Source organism: Myotis lucifugus, unplaced genomic scaffold, assembly GCF_000147115.1.
Source record: "Myotis lucifugus unplaced genomic scaffold, Myoluc2.0 scaffold_337, whole genome shotgun sequence".
Lineage (NCBI taxonomy): Eukaryota > Metazoa > Chordata > Mammalia > Chiroptera > Vespertilionidae > Myotis > Myotis lucifugus.
This window is the reverse complement of record NW_005871385.1, coordinates 926,211-943,930: the sequence shown is the minus strand read 5'-3', so window position 1 is coordinate 943,930 and position 17,720 is coordinate 926,211. Positions and strand designations below refer to the sequence as shown.

Here is a 17,720-nt window from a genome sequence, read left to right as displayed (position 1 = left end):
TCTCAGGCTCAATGGCCTGGGAGCCAACTATGGATATGACGAATTAGGGAACATCTGCTGAAGGCTTTGGAGAAATAAGTAGACCAATAAGAGTCTTCACAGGAGACAAGATGAAACAGGAAGGGAAGACCGGCTCTAGGGGGAGAATAGCCGCTGCTGCAGGGCTCATGGTGCTGAGAACCTGGCCACCAAGATCAAGCTGGACACTGAGAGGAAGGAGTCCTCAGAACCTGGACTCTGACTGGGTCTGAGGGAAGAAGGGGTTACAGCCAAGATCTCCAGCTTCACTAACCACGGAGGACATGGGCACTGGAACAGCAGCTGTCTCCCTGCCCAGGCGGTGCCCCTCACCACACCCCTCTCAGCCTCGAAATGAACCGAGGAGGGACAAGTGACCCAGCCTATAGTAATGATTATCCACTTGAGAACTTGTCTGCACACAGGGACTGGGTGGGTCCGGAGGCGCTGGGCCTTGGACTTGCCATGTCAGCTGGAGTCACAGAAGAGTAACTCTAAGAACTGTAAGAATTTTTCAGAGGGCAGAAAGATGCACAAAGCCCCTATATAATGCTTACAGTGTGTTTCCAGACAGATAAACAGAGATGGTACTACTGCCTGACAACTTCCAGCCCTGTGAATCTAGCCATACGCCCTCGCTGGCAGCTGGGTTCTGGGAGGGCTGCTGGATGGAGCGAAAACAGTAATGAGATGACCGCTTACGGCAGTGGTTCTCAACCTTCCTAATGCCGCGACCCTTTAATACAGTTCTTCATGTTGTGGTGACCTCCAACCATAAAATTATTTTCGTTGCTACTTCATAACTGTAATTTTGCTACTGTTATGAATCGTAATGTAAATATCTGATATGCAGCATGTATTTTCATTGTTACAAATTGAACATAATTAAAGCATAGTGATTAATCACAAAAACAATATGTAATTATATATGTGTTTTCTGATGGTCTTAGGCGACCCCTGTGAAAGGGTCATTCAACCCCCAAAGGGATCACGACCCACAGGTTGAGAACCTCTGACTTACGGCATATTCTCGCCCAGAAGGGTGTTCACTCACTGAGTGTCTGTTCCAGCACTCCTCTGTGGACGGCGCTTCGGGAAACAACAATCAATCAGATGACCCCTGTTGTAGAGGCGCTTACAAGAGAAGCCAGAACACAGGCACAGGGAATAATGGGCGAGTCTTTGACAGTTCTTCTCCCAATAACTCCAAGTAACAGGTTTCTGTTATTAGGCTCATTTTACAGATGAGAAAACTGAGGCACATCCACCATTCACTGGAGCTCTTTGCAGGCGATCTATCCTGACAGCCAAACTCTCCTTTACTAAGACAGAAAATATGCCACAGGCTTTGCTGAGATCATCACCCCTCCACCTGTCTCCCTCTCCTCTGAGCCACGCCCTATGGGAGAGGAGGTGACAATGTGGTGGTCACCGGCTGGCTCCACAGTCAGATCTCCCTGCTTCACCAGCTGTGTGGCCTCCTCAAGTCACTTAATCTGTGTGTCCTTGTTGCTCATCTGAGAAATGGTGAAAATAACAGGACCGCTCTCACAGGGTAGTTGTGAGGAGTGAGCAATATGTAGAGCCTTTACAGTGTCCCTGGCATACACTCCATAGATTTAGCATCACCATCATGATCATCATCAGCTACCCTCACCGGCAAGAGCACTGTGAGGCAGAGCAGATCCCTCGCTGCTCTGCTTCCCATCTTCCCGTCCTACGGAGGAAACTCGAGCACGGAGCATTCACCGCCCTGCCCAGCCCGGCTCACTGCTCCCCTGCAGGAGCCCGCCCGTCCTCCCTCACTGAGGGGAGGAGACTTCTGACTTCTGCACACTGGCTGCCCTCGTGCCCCTCTCAAGCCCTAGGAGAGCACACTCCTCCACAGCATGGAGGGTTCTCGACGGCCCCGGCCTGTGCCCACAGTGTTTGTTCAACGTGAACCGGCCTCTCTGTGACCCTGTGTCTGCTCTCTGAGGACATCCTTGATTCCTTCCATCCGGGAGGAACACAGTGCATTCCTGGCTGTGCTTTCGTAACCCTCCGTCAACCACTTACACCTGGGTGTTTACATGACCCCAGACTGCATTTGCCCTCACTTTTTAATGGTAATTATTATGGCTTATGGAGCACTTCTTTGTGCTAGGCACTGTTGTAAGTTCTACACGAATTAGCTCATTTAATTCTCCCAATAACTCCAGGTAACAGGTTCTGTTATTATCCTCATTTTATAGATGAGAAAATGAAGGCACAGAGAGGTTGTGTAACTTGCCCACAGTGACATGGCTAGTGAGTGGCAGACCAGGATGTGAGTGCACGGGCTGTCCGCATCCGCAGTGGGGCTCTTAGCCAGTCTGTCAGCACTGCTGTTTTAGGCCTTATTTGCTTATTTCCCTAAGTCCCTACCTGACAATCTCTACGTCTTGCCTCCTGCTTCAGAGAAGGAAGAATGGTCCCTTCACTTGCTGCCTTTTCCGTCGGAGAACTCATGAGCACCGTTTCCCATCCTCACTTCTCCTTTTCTACAACACATACCTGCCCAGAGCCCGCTCTCCACCACGTATCATTGTACCTGGATTGTCACCCTCTTGCTCTCATCTGACACTTCACCTTGAGAACATGAGCCTGTCAACCCCTTCCTGAGGCCCTTCCTCCTGACACCTCCCTCACCCCGACGTTGCCCTCTGGCTGCAACCCTGGCTCACTCCTCACACTCAGGGTCAAATCCTCCAAAGACTAGTGTCCCCTCCCTGTCTCCACTCCCCCCCCCCATTCTCTTTTGGACACGCACAGCAATCTGGCCTCCCCCCAAACCACCTCCAGGTTCACAGGCGGACTCCCTGTTGCTTTGGCAACACAGTTTCATTCATTATCTTCCTGGACGTCTCTGAAGCACTGACCTGGGAGTACCCTGCACACAGTAGGGTACTGGGCTGATAGTGACCAGTCCTCCTTCCCTGACAGTCCCCCTTCCCTTGGCTACTCCACATGGCCAACTCTGTCATCTGCCTACCCCCAAACCCTTTCCTCAGGCTCTTTACAAATGGAAGCCTGATTCTGTCTGGGGAGGTAATGTTCTCAGTTAAGCAACAAGAAACTTGTATTACCAGGTGTTCTGGAATGAGACCTCAGTAGAGGTTTATGTCCAGAGAAACTTGTTGGAGGCACACCCAGGTGGCCTGGGCATTTGGGCCACTTGTCATCTGCCCTTTCTTCTGTGGGTTGCAGACATGATAGTGAGCGTGGGCAAGGATTCCGTACACACCTGGTTCTCCTTTCCTGACGTCCCTGGCTTTGCCCTACCTCTCTGAACACCTCTGGGTCTCTTTGGCAGGCTAGGCTCCCTTTTCTCGGCCGCCTCTTACATATTCATGTTCCTCATGGTCTTTTGTATTCTTCTCGCGCCTTCTGAATAATCTCTTCCATCATCAATGGGCTCAACTGCAGCCTCCTGTAATAACTCCCAAATAACTCTTTTTTTGGTTTGTTTTGTTAATCTTCACTCAAGGATATTTTCCCATTGATTTTTAGAGTGAGTGAAGGGAGGGAGAGAGACAGGGAGAGAGAAACATCGATGTGAGAGAGACACATCGACTGATTGCCTCCCACAACCAAGGTACATGCCCTTGTCCTGAATCAAACCCAGGACCCTTTGGTCTGCGGGCTGATGCTCTATCCACTGAGCCAAACCGGCCAGGGTCCAAATAACTCATGAGTCCAGGTCTCTTCCTTGAACCCTCGGTCAACATTCTCAATCACTCTTAGGGTTCTGACAGAGTCTTATGGGCACCATAAGTTCTATATGCTCCAACTGCAGTTCATCATATTCCACCCGCTCAGAGAATGCTACCATCCACCTAGTTGTCCAAGCCAGGAATCCCGACGTGGGCCATCCCGACTCCTCCTTCAAGCCCCATCCCACAGCCCCTCCAAGTTCTTTCCATCCATCTCCTTGATATTCTTTGATTCTGGCTCTTTCTCAGCATTTTCCCCGTTGCTCTCTTAGCTGAGACGTAGTTTCTAGCCCAGATTACCGCCTCTGCCTCCTAAAGTGTCTGCCTGTACTGCTAAAGGGAAGGTTCCATAATGCTAATCTCCTTGACAACCCTGCCGTGGCTTCCCGCTGCTTCAGGAGGAACTCAGTCTTCAGCACAGCCTGTACACGACCTCCCACGACCTGGCCTTGAGGACTCCTTTCAGCTGGCTGCCCGCCCCCCACAGGCTGCAGCCCTACGGGATGCCTTACAGTTCCCAGAAGCCCAGGCACTCTCCTGCCTGCCTCCTGCTCTTGTATTAGCTCCAGCGCCTGACAGCCACTGCCCTCTCTCCCTGGCTATCCTTGTCCAGCAAGATGCTGCTCAGGCATCACTTCCTTCTGTGAATCCACCCTTAGTTCTCCGAAGCCAGGGCTCAGTGCCTCTGGGCCTCTCCTCTGTGCTCCTCTGTGCCTGCTCCTATTGTACACTTACTGACTATACTGTAATCATGAGTTTAAATTTCTTTTCTTTCCACTCTACTATCAGCCACCGTCAGGGCAGTAGCCTCTCTGTAGTTATCTGTAGATTGCAGAACCTAGCACAGTGCCTGGCACATGGACAGACTGAAAAGCTGGAAGTTGAATCAATGTATGTATGAGTATGTCTGCCACACTTAGATGAGCTGCCTTGAGGGCAGCAAGGATTATTCTCCATCCGTACAAGTTAAGTCAATGCTTAATAAATGTTTTCTTCTTCCTCCCTTTTAGTACTGAATAATAAATGAATGTCCAGTTTCGAGAGTGAGAAAACAAGATGAAAAATGAGGATAGTGATCAATTCAGCATCCCAAATACTTCCATGAGAGTTTTTTCTTCCTTCTTTCCCTCTCCTTCCCTCTCTCCTCCTTCTTTTCCTTCCCTTTCCTGTTTTAACTTCATTTAACACAAGTTTCTCTCAGTTTCTTCAAGTAGATTCTCTTTTAAAATATTTTTAAAATCTCTCTATATAAAAGTGTCCAACTGAGCAGTCCATCAACCAGTCACTATGATGTGCACTGACCACCAGGGGGCAAATGCTCCGACTGGTAGGTTAGCTTGCTGCTGGGGTCTGGCTGATCCGGATGGGGCGAGACGGGGCCAGACAGGCCCTGGAGCCCTCCCTTGGTCCCTCCCCGGCCACCGGCCCCGATCGGCCCTGATAGGGACTGGGTGAGACAGCTCTGATCGGCCCCAATCGCCGGCCAGGCGGAGGGACCCCACCCATGCACAAATTCATGCACCAGGCCTCTAGTATGATTATAAATGCAACCCAAATCCATTATAGAAATATTGGGTAAACACGGAAAATCACACAAAAAAATAAAAGCAGCCAGCAATCTCCCCACCCAGAGCTTTTCCCTTGGAGGGTCTTCCTCTAATGTTTTCTGCGATGCTCACACATGGACCTTGCCCTACATCTGCTCACTGCTTCTAGAATGGCACAAGAGGCTGAAACGGGCCACACACTCTGAGGGCAACCTGCAGCCTTCATTCCATCAGAATGCAACACAGCATTAGACACAAAACAAAGTAAGAAGACCCCAGGAGGTAACCCCATGGAGCCAGAGTTCACTGCCTCTACAAGGTGAAGACTTCAACATGAGATTGGGCTTCTCTTGGAAAGAGCTGCTCTGCATCTTCCAACCCTACGTAGGGACATCCACGGCCCTGCGGTCTGAAAAGTAGCCTTACCTGTAGGCGAAAACATAGTTCTGGCTTTTCACTTATCTGTCGGATGAGACTCAGTCCACTCTGGCTAAGACTTCTTGTTAGGTGGTGTATTAAGTCCACAGAAGTAACTCGTAATCTTATTATGAAACAATTTCAATTCCCATCATTTTGAAAATAGGAAGAGGGGGGACTTCAAGTCTTCAGCCTTAGGATCTATTTCAAATCTTACGCCACCGGCCGACGGTCTGAGCTCACGGCTGTGCTGATGGCTCAGTACCAAACAAGCACGCCCTCTTCTCTCAGCGTCAAGGACTAGGATAGACCTCGGGTTCCTAAAGGCACTCCAACGAAAAGAAATCCAGGAAGGAGGGAGCACGACTGTGATTGTTAGCAGGCCGCAGGAGAAGAATGCGCCCTTTCCCCAGCGCTAATACCGCTAAGTCTCCCTGGAATGCCAGGCTCCCTCCCGCCAGGCTTGCCGCTTCCCCGTGGAGAGCCCTACTCGGGAGTTGTCATCAGGACACACGGGACTGAGTCAAGGTTCAAGGTTGTCACCCAGCACCCCTCCCTGCTACACACGATTTCAATTCACCTGATCAGAAGGCAGGCAGAGGAGTCTGGAAACAGTGATGGCTTCAGATACCCAGGGACCAATCTGTGAGGAGGCAGCAGGTGCTAATTGGGAGAGGCCGGGAGCGCTGGGAATGGCATGGACAGATGTGACTCCGTTCAATAGTTTCCTGAGTTTTTGGGGGGAAGAGGGGAGGAGGAGCTGCAGGTATGGAGGCAATAGTTGAAAATATTCCGACACTTGGAACACTTATAACTTAAGCATCTCAAGAACTTAATAGTAAAAGAGAATTTGGAACTGGGTACCCAAATGTCCTCCTACCCTCCCACAACCCTGGACGCTTAGCATACCTTTGAATGACAAGCCCCCACTCGCCCTAAAACACCCCTTCTGACTTAGCAAAAGCCTACGTCTCTGTAGAAAATGAAAGATATCTCCGCAGGGCAGATCCGACCCTGCATAAAAAGGGCCCTTTTGTGTCAGCATGCTCAGGGCCTGGCAGCTGAGTGCGGGCTCATTAGCCCTTCAGCGGGGCACCTTTGTAGAACCCCACACAGCAGTGCTGCACCCCCTGGGCAGGGCTCCCTCCACAGACCATCAGTGGATGGGTCTATCAGTAAGCGGGGAGCGGTGGAGGGTCCAACGGCCCCCAGCTCCTCCCGAGGCCAGAGAACCCACGGAGGACTGGATTATTCCTTCATTTAGCAAATCTCTGTGCATGTGCAGGTCCTGTGCGGGGTGCTGGGTGCTGGGTGCTGGGTGCCGGGGGAAAGGCATGGTTCAACCTCAAGCACTGGCACTAGGGAAAGGCCCATCCCAACAGTGGCAGGACCCAGGAAGGAGAACAAATGGGAGCCCACAGACTGTATGCTATGAGGTTTCTCTTCACTCACCAGCCTAACTGGGGCACCTGCTGCCCACACACACCTCCCCATCAGTGTCACTGTTTTCAGTTCCTCAAAGGAACCTGCGTGGGAAGAGCTTTGGATTTAGGAATCTCAGACTCTTCAGTGTCTGGGACAGCATGGGCTGGCTCCTGACCCCTGGCCCGGCACCTTCTCTCCCCCCCAGCAGCCCTGTCCCACACACATGTGTAGACACCCCGCAGACATCGCTCCCCATCCTTCATGCCCAACAGTGTAGTCTCCGGGGCAAGATTCTCCCTCAGGAGGATAAACTTGGGAAAGAAGCCAGGCCGTCGAAGCAGGCTTTGGGTCATGTGGGGCAGGGAATTCTGGAATTTGGGATCCTGGTTCCACAGGGTGTGTGGCACAGGAACACTTGGGCTCCAGCTGGGAACATCCCCTTGGCTTCTCGGACTTGTTGCTTCATGGAGAAGGGGCTCAGCCTGAGGGCCAGCAGAGAGGCCTTTCAAGTACAAGACCCAGGCGAGGTGGTTGTGAGGAGGGAAGGGCCCCTCTTGCCTGGGTGTAAGAGCAGTGTTTTCTAAGAGACAGAAGGACCGATTGGCAGCCACAAGACAGTGTAATCGGTGCTCGGATGGATGAATACAGGTTGCTCAGGGTAGTACATGGAAGAGGCACAGCCTGGACTCTGGGAAGGCTCCTTTGAGAGGGTAACACCTACCTGAGCTGTATCTTAGGTAGATAATGACTCGCAGAGAGCAAGGTAGGAAAGGCTGGGATGGGTGTTCCCAGGGCCCAGGAAAAGCATTTTCTAAAGCATGGAGGAGGGACAACAAAGGTGCCTTCTGGAAATTACAAGTTATTTGTCATGGTGGATGTAAAAGGGTACAGGTTGGGGAGGGGCCTAGCATGAATCTTCAGGGATGGTCTGGGCTAGTATGCTAAGGCATTTAGAACAACCGAAGAATCACCAAAGAGGATTGCATTCATTTTCACAACAGGCATGGGCCATAATGATGGAGTCACTGATGAACAAAGGACATGTACTACAAATAAAGTTTCAGTATTTTCAATTATACGACCAACGCAGTATGGTCATCTCAAATGCAATTTTAGCTGGACCCCAGACCTTCCTTAGCTATGGACTTACATGTCCAACTGATACTTCCTCTGGGTTTCTCACAAGTATATTAGACATGATACCTCCTAAACAGAACTCAAACACCTCTACTCCCGCCCCTCCTGACTTCCCCATCCCAATCAATGTCACTGCATTCTCCCCATTTCACCCCACTCCCTCACCGTGCCCTCCCTAATTTCCCACAACCACTTCTCCTCTCCTCAGGGTGGGGAAATTCACCCACTTATTACTCTCCAGATTTTTGTTTATTATGCTTCCTAAATGTAAAAAAACGCCTTGTTTACAAAATAAGCTCGAAATTAATAAAGGGATTATTATTCTTTGAGGAAGTTTAATTCAACTCTGGGGTCCAATAAATTATCTTTTTCAAGTATTCACATTGATTATTATGTGGAATTCCATGGAAAATTTTAAAAAATTATCATTGATGCAAATTCATTTATCCAAAAAAATCATGGCAGCAACATAACCATACTACATGCCTTATTATATGTGGAACATATCTATTTAGTCTAAACCCTCTGGTTCTTTTCCACTATCAATCTACTGTGTTTGAAATCTCAGAATGTACAGCTCAAGGCTTTTTCAATGCTAAGATCAACAGACATGCACAGGGACCTTGATTATATTTTGGAGTATTACTGAAAGCATGAGAAATTTAGCAGATAATTTGAACTATACCTCCTTTGTTCCATCTTTCTATCTCTGTGAATCTGCGGTCATAATCGCTAAGCTATTAAATCTAAGGCAGAAAACAAAGTATAACGTTGAGATAGGAAGTAGTTATAAGAACATCTTATTCAGCCATGTCCATTTCATTTACTCTTTTAGAATCAAATGATTTATTAATTTCCTAAGGAACAATTAAGTTTTAAAAAAACCCCATAAATATAGAGAAATAAGGAAACATTAAATTAGTAAAAAAAAATTTCTAAACTTAAGAATTGTTTTAAATGAACATTGCAATTGTTGTTTGCTAGAAATTCCTAGAAATCACTCTGTCTTTTGCACACTTTGTGAGGACACTTTTCACATCCTCATCTCCCACAGGAATGCTTCTTCACTTATCAACCTGCTAAAGAGTTACTTCCTCTATAAACACCTTTGCTATTTCCTTCCTCTGGATTCCTGTACCGTCTTAAATATAGGTCATTACATATTGCAACAAAGTTCTGCAAAGCACTGTTGATATCGTATTTATATGTGTGCCTCACCAAGAGCAGATAAGAACTTGCTCTCTTTTCTTTGTAACAGCAGCTTCTAACACAGTGCCTGGTACATACTGGGTATTGACCAGATATTTATTGCAAAAATGAAGGATTAAGTCATCGCTAATATTCCTTTTGTTCTAAGACCTATACATTGGATGACCATATTAAGTAACCCTAATATTGCTAAACATGATGTAACAGCGAATTGTTGTCATTTCTAGGTGCATGAAACAGAAATATGCTACTTTTGTGGTTAAGACTTCAGAGATGTTTCCCTGGGCAGCTGGAGGCAATAGTCGATAAAGTCTTGACTAAGAAAGTGTGGGATCTCAAGTTGCTACAGCTATGAAAGATGGAAATGGCAGTGCCCTTAGTCTGTCGGACAAATACCTAACTCTGGCTTCCTTCTCCTCACCCCCCACCCACACGCTCCAGCCCGTCTCCCACTGAAATGGCAGAACAGTAACTGCTGACCTGCTGGCGACGTCGCTAACCCTGAGCTACAGTTCAGTCTAGTCACGGAGTGAAGACCCAGAGCAGCAGTTTCCCGATGACATGAGCAAAACTCGAGTGCGGATCCAACGAGGAAAAGGCTGTCCTGGATGCATAAAATCTGAGACACAGGCGGCAGAGAACTGCGCTCTTTCTTTTCAGTCACACACAGGAACTCCATATATGACCAGCAAATAAATCACTCAAACTGTCCATTTTTAAAATGGACAAAAGTAAATTAAAATTAAAATGCCAGCTATTTTATATTGGCTAATCCAAGGAAACGTTTTGGTCTTTAAATCTGGCAAGCTGTTCAGGTGTACATCAGAATACTGTTTGTCACTGAAAAAAAAAATTGTACAATCCGAGAGACAAAAACAGTTGGTTAACTAAGAGAGGGTGAAATAATGCAGAAGTATATTTAAAACATTCATTGTATAGTACATGGGAAAAAGCAGCTTAAGGAGCTGACTATGCAGTAAATACTGTTTGTGTGTGAAAATTACATATGCATAGTTAGTCACGGAAAGAGCCTAGAACAATATACACGGGAGTGTAAACAGTGGCACCGTAGTAAATTGTACTGCTTTTTTGCTTACTGGAGTTTTCTAGTTTCTAAAATAAACTTATATTGCATTTATCACTAGAAAGTGTAATTTATTTGTTTTAGCCTATTTCGTTCTTATCTTCTAATATTTTTCACATTATTAAAATACATGGCTTATGAAAGTTTGCTTAAAAGTAAATGTCATCTAAGCTCCTCTCCTGTTATAAAGAATTCAATAGAGCCGAAGCCGGTTTGGCTCAGTGGATGGAGCGTCGGCCTGTGGACTGAAGGGTCCCGGGTTCGATTCCGGTCGGGGGCATGTGCCTTGGTTGCGGGCACATCCCCAGTAGGGGGTGTGCAGGAGGCAGCTGATCGGTGTTTCTCTCTCATCGATGTTTCTAGCTCTCTATCTCTCTCCCTTCCTCTCTGTAGAAAATCAATAAAATATATTAAAAAAAAAGAATTCAATAGATTGTGTTCAAGTTAAAGCAGATTTCTGTATTCTGGACTGTGTAATTGTTGGAAAACCCCAACAATTGTCATGAGTGTTAAGAAAACTAAAAGGAAAGCTTATTGACTTTATATTCCACCAAAGTTGCAATATCACTTCCCCAGACTGCACATTATAAGAGTTTTAGTCTCGAAAATTTTCTAAGGCCTCAAACCGCTTACAATGTGCAACAAGGCAATACACGCATACCACAGTTTCCATGAACAAACATTGCCTATTTCCTAAGCACCATCCATCATCATTAAGAACTACTGAGTTCTTTCTATAGATAAGAATTGGTATTTGGAAAGAAACACAGCCATTGTCCCTTTCTTTCCGGCAATCTGCCATAAAGGTAGGGGATTAGTTCATATTTTATATATATTTTTATCATGATATATATTTGTATATTACATATGATGTAGATTATGTATTTTGTATATTCAGGTTTCCATTTATTCAAGTTGCCAGTTTTCTGGTAAATAATTTTGTGAGCCTTAGCCCCTCTAATCCTTTCTGCTTTGAGGTAGGAACTACTCCCATTTAACAGGTGAAAAGACAAAGGCACACAAAGATTAAGTCATTTGCTTAAAATCACAAAGCTCACAGGAAGGCTAGGTCTGGAATGCAGTTCTACAGGTCTGCAGAGGCTGTGCTTTTAACCATCACATTATACACCCCTCCCCTACACACACACACACACACACACACACACACACACACACACACATCCTTCCAGTAAACAACAAAAGTAAGGGCTATGGGCAGCAGGTAGCACAGTGATTCAGAGCAATACCTAGAGCTGGAGAAGCAGAGGAGGCGCCGCGGAGAGAGCCACACTGGATTGGAATCTTGAAAGACAGAAATGCAGGATCAGGAAAGTGTAGTTCTAGGCGGAGGCATTTTCCCTCCCGGGTACTAATATGGCATGGAGGTCCCTGGGTCCTCTTCTATAAAGGGCCGAGACAGACTGACTAACCCACAAGAATGAACCTGACAGTATTGTATGATTAGAATGAAATCTGAGCAATTCGAAGGAAGGGAAGCATTCTTTCTTTCTTATCATTACTGGCTCCCCTCTCCTGCCGTTCGGCAATAATTTTAAAAAGGAATAAGAAAGAAATCTGTTCCTAAATAAAACCTAAGAGGACAATGAACTACTTTAAAAAAAAATTACAGCACTCACGGAAGAGGAAAATGTCTCTGGGTTAGGAAACTGGGCCAAACTTACAGAAATAATTGTGTCACGGGTGTGGAATTAAATTTCAATTTAGAAGTGGAGAAAAGCCATCAAGAGAAAAAAGTGACAAGGGAATAAAATGAACCAGACGAATTCATGAAGGAAGTGAATCAGTAGGTCTTTGGCTTTAACAGTTTACTCATGTTTGGAGTAAAAACATTTACTTATGGATTTTTTTTTCCCTTAAAAAAAAAGGAAGGGAGGGAGGAGGGAGAGAAGGAAGGAAAGAAGGATGAAAAGTTTCATTTGCCCTTGGTTTTTTTCCCCAAACTATAATCATATATATGCGATGGGATATTTATTGTGAAATGCTTAGTAACAATTTATTAATAAGATGGGGAGAGGGATGATCTTTTACTTTAGTTCTTCTTTATCCTCAAGGATCTAAAAAAACAAAAACCCATCGCTTTCTTCAGGCATCTGCTGTCTCCGGTTCTGCTCATCCTATTCTCTCTTAAACCTACTCTCACCAAGGTGACCTGTGACTTACACGTTACTAAATCCCAGGCTCAATGATCAGGCCTCATCTAATTTGAAAGCTGCGCTCACACACTTGCTCATCCTCTCTCATAGGCTCCCCATCGTTTCTAGGATACCACGCTCTGGGTTTTCCTACCTCCCTGGCTGCTCCTTCTCCGTGTCCTTTTCCTGACCTCTTCATGTTAGCGAGTCCCCAGGATTCAGTTCTTTTAATTCTAGACATACAGTCAGGTGACCCTTAGTGATCACATGTATTATTCTCTTGATTTTAAATACCATCCACAGGCAGCCAGCTCCCAATTATCAGTGTATTTCCACCCCAGCCCTCTTTCCTAAACTCCAGGCTCAAATAGCCAGTCACTGACTTGACATTGCCTCTTCAATGTCTAATGAGGATCATTTATTTAACATGCCCCAAACTGAGCTCCTAATACCCCCCACTCATCCTTACACCCACAGCCAAAAGTGAGAAAAAACTTACTTCACTCACAGATCTCCACTCTGAGTTTATGGCAACTCCATCCTTCCAGTTGCTCAGGCCTAAAATCCTGGAATTATCCTTAACTTTTCTGTCTCTCCGATGCCTCCCTTAAATCTGTCAGCAAAATCTATTGGCTTTACCTTCAAAATATGCCTAGAATTTAACCACTTCACACCCCTTGGATATCACCCTCATCCAAAACACCATCATCTCTTACTTGGAAGCAGGAAAGCCTAACTGATCCCCTGGCTTACCCCTGCCCTTCACAGTCTGTTGTCAACACAGCAAGAGTGTTCCTTTTAAAACCCAAGACAGATCATGCCTCTTCTATGACAAAATCCCTGCAATGGCTCTCCATCTCTAATACCCAGAGCCACCAACATTCAATGGCACATAAGACCCTACGACATCGTCTTTGCAACAATACCCACTCCTGCCCACCTCTCTAAGCCCCCGCGAACTATTTTTTTCCTTCAATAACTCTGCTCCAGCTACCCTGATCTCTTCACTTTTCCTCACTCTATATACTATGTAATTGACTTATGTATTATGTTTGTCATCCTCCCTTGACTTTGTTAGCATGTAGGCAGAATAAGTACTCTACAAGGTGGGAGTCTTTGCTTTGTACACTGACATTTCCTAAGAGACCAGACAGTGAGAGGCATATAACAGGTGCTCAAACCAAAATTGCTTAATGAATGAATGAATTTCTAGTCTCTTGGCAAACCACAGAGTCCAGCCACATCACTGGATTTGTTCCACTGAGAATCTTACTACATTCCTTCCTCTTAAAAATAGTCTATGCCATTTACCCATCCATTAATCATCCACTCAAAATAAATGTTAGCAACTACAATATGCCATGCACAGGCATCAGGGATAGAAGTAAAAGGCTGAGGCTTTGGTTTTACACAGGACAGAGAGACAAGAAATCATATAAAAGTAATTCAGCCAGTTGACAGCTTCACAGAAGAACACCATCAAACTCACCAGGGCTGGAGAGGCAGGGGCCACCAGGAAAGGCTCTCCAGAAGATGCACTCCTTGGGTGGAGTTAGTTAGGGAGGAAGGTTGGTAGGGACTGCAGTGATGGCGAACCTATGACACACGTGTCAGAGGTGACACGAGAACTCATTTTTTTGGTTGATTTTTCTTTGTTAAATGGCATTTAAATATATAAAATAAATATCAAAAATATAAGTCTTTGTTTTACTATGGTTGCAAATATCAAAAAAATTCTATATGTGACACGGCACCAGAGTTAAGTTAGGGTTTTTCAAAATGCTGACACGCCAAGCTCAAAAGGTTCGCCATCACTGGACTAGGGAGAAAGAAGGAAGGAAGAGTCGTTCCAAGCAGAGGATACAGCTTGTCAAAGCACAGCCAGTCTATAGAAGCATGTAGCCGTGGGGAACCTCAGGCAACTCAGTGTGGCTACAGTCCACAGTGTGGAAGGCAGGGGATACGTGGAGGTAGAGGGATCTCCTTCCACTCACACTGCATGGTTTGATTTAATCCTGAAGTTAAGGGGTAGCCATGCAACTTGCCTTTTAGAAATATCTGGTAACGAGTAGTGTGGTAAAATGAAGCCTTTAGAAAGACTACTTAGATAAGAGTAGAATTTTAATTAAGAGTTCGAAAACTGATATAAATGGACTTAAAATAATTTGGCAATTATTATTATTTACCTTTTTTTTTTCCAGAAGACACAAAAGAAGAGAAATTAAGAGAAAGACACTCAAAAAGTCTTAAACACATCCTGATTCAACTCCAAATTCTCAGTGAAGGAGAACAAATAGCAAACAAATGTTCATAAAGAAAACCACCATCAATGTCATTTTTTACTCCATGGGGAGCTCATAATGATAATCCAACAGAGGCCTCACACGCCAAAAAAAAAAAAAAAAAAAAATACCAAATCCATTCATCATCTCCCCACTCCCACTCTCTCTTGAACAGCTCATATTTTTCTTTCCAAAAGACATCAACACTCAATAGCTACTTGTCACTAGAGTTCCGGTAATCCTCCTGGCATTGCAACAGAAAATTGTTCTTTGTCCTAAAGCAAGGGGAAGGTATTGCCTGAATCACAGGAATGGTTACCTCAACCAACCATTTTACTTTGCTAGGGCACAAAAGCTCTTTCTCCATTGTCTACTTTCACAACATGCCTTGCTGGCCAAGTCTTAGACATTAGTTTGGTTTGGAAGACCATTTTAGGCAATTGGAAAAGAACCAGAACTATCTCTGGCATTGATCCAGAACTGAACTTCCTTTTTGCAGGTAAATGAAAGCCACAGGTTCTCTGTTCTCCAGTTTCAATCATACTGCCTTAGAATTTGTTAGAGTGACTTTTACCTCTCCCCAGGTATTTATTGCAGAAGTGCAAAAGGAGAAATAGAGAGCTTAGGTACCAGAACCAAAAACCTATTTCTCTTTCAGGGTATCAATTGGAATTCAGAAAGTTGATGAAAAAATCAAAGCACAGAACATTCTTGCCAACAATACCTGTGAGCGTGTGCGAGTGTGTGTGTGTGTAATTTACAAAATCCAATCTACCTAAGAAAAGCAAGGAGGGAAAAATAAGAGGAAATCTAAACTGGAAGGAAAGCTAAATATGGCTCCAAGCACACACAGCAAGGCTCATAAAATAGGTCAGAGGGTGTGTGTGTGTGTGTGTGTGTGTGTGCACATGTGCTTGAACAATTGGTTGTACATATACACAACTTGACTATATGTTATCTGCCTAACTTCTCTGTTATAAAATTATTTTACCAAACAAGCCGCAAATAGAACTAAAAGTCACTTTTGAAGACATTTTGAAAATATTTACTGAACTTCCAAAAAATGATACTAACCTTTTGGAACAAATTGTTGCTTTTGGTGGTTTGTTTCAAAATGTCTAATGCTGGCACATGACACTGCGAAGCCTGAAGTCTAAGTGCCCACTCTAAAATGGGTTCAAAGGGGTTTTCCTTCTGGGGTCCTCTCACTCAATTGTGAAGTGTTTGTCTATGAAGTTAAAAAAAATACTAGTTTCACAAGGATTGCCCAATTGTTATGAATTTAAATCTCTACCCTCTGGGCAGACTTTTTATAGAGAAAGAAGGAAAGCTTCTTATTATTTAGGTAATAAAAGGTTATAGATCGTTCTTTAAATCCTGCTGTTACTCTTCCTCTAAATAAGGATACATTTTTAACTCACAGGATTTCTTGGGGAGATGATGGAATCAAAATGGTTGTTTTTCGTTTCCCTAGAAATGATGACCTAAGGATACGGTACAATTCAAATATAACAAAGTATATATATGTATGTGTATATACACACATACACAAAAATAAACAACAATCTGAAATCTGTGGTTTGGGGATTTCTTACTTCAAATAGCAAATCGGTTAAAAAAATGTGACACCTGATTTACTTTTATACCACTTTAATTTTTTTACTTATTACTAAAAACAAAACAAAAAGCACACACAAAAGAACAAAACCCAATCCCCTGATAGCTTCCTCTAATATGGTAATGATAACGAAAGCCATAATTTTTATAAACATATTTGATTCCACATGGAAGTGGCAGCACTAGCAAGCTTGAAAATCGGCTTTATCTCGAAGAAGGAAAGAGTTTGTTCATAAGGAAAAGACAAAAAGGACCTAAGTTTAAAAGAAAAAAAGTATTAGAGACTTAAGAAAATGTATTTGGTTTTCTCATCCGTTAAATAAAAATAGTCATAGCACCTACCTCACAGGGTTGTCATGAGGATTAAATGAACTCATACAAGCAAAGCACTGAAAATAGTGTAGGCCCATATTGAGTGCTCAATAAATATCAGTGCTAATTATTAACAGTATTGGCGATGCCTCATGTGACTAAACCATCTTTTACTTTCTCAGAAGGGAAAGCAGTCTTAAAGGGATCATGATCTTGTGAAAATTCTGATAGCACTAGCAATGATAGCCCTATTTCACAGAGGGAGTGCACTAAAAAACTGCTCATGATTTTCCAAATTCAGAAGAGGTAATTACAGAGGAATCAGTGTTTCTGATTGGTGAAGGGAAGCTATCATCTAAAAAAGAGAGATAAGGCTTGTTCTGCATGTTCCAGAGAGTCGGACTTGAATTAGATGGTGAAAATTACTGAGGGAAATGTCTGCTCAGTATAAGACTCTCCAGCATCGAAAAGGGAACCTTCATGTCCTGTTGGTGGGATTGTATTAAAATGGTACAGCCACTATGGGAAACAGTATGAGGCTCCTCAAAAAATTAATGACCAGCAATCCCACTTTTAGGTATTAATCTGAAGAAATCCAAAACACTAATTTGAAAAGACATATGCACCCCCTATTTCATTGCAGCATTATTTTCAATAGCCAACATATGGAATCAATCTAAGTGTCTAATGATAGATAAATGGGTAATATTCCATATATACAATGAAATATTACTCGGCCATAAAAAAGAATGAAATCTTGCCATTTGTGACAACGTGGATGGACC

At 44.4% G+C, this 17,720-nt stretch overlaps 1 protein-coding gene across 5 annotated transcripts in view; it reads right to left on the bottom strand.

Moving 5' to 3' along the window:
* PIP5K1B (phosphatidylinositol-4-phosphate 5-kinase type 1 beta) overlaps window positions 1-16,216 on the bottom strand; it is a 201,609-nt gene extending 185,393 nt beyond the window's left edge. For 2 of the 5 annotated variants that reach the window (XM_014466422.2, XM_023764579.1), the window contains exon 1: window positions 16,081-16,214. The gene's annotated coding sequence lies outside the window, so the exon portion shown is untranslated. Of the gene's footprint in view, window positions 1-16,080 lie in introns of all 5 variants that reach the window. The other 3 variants (XM_023764577.1, XM_023764578.1, XM_023764576.1) reach the window with 3 other exon arrangements.
* Window positions 16,217-17,720: the final 1,504 nt, after the last annotated feature.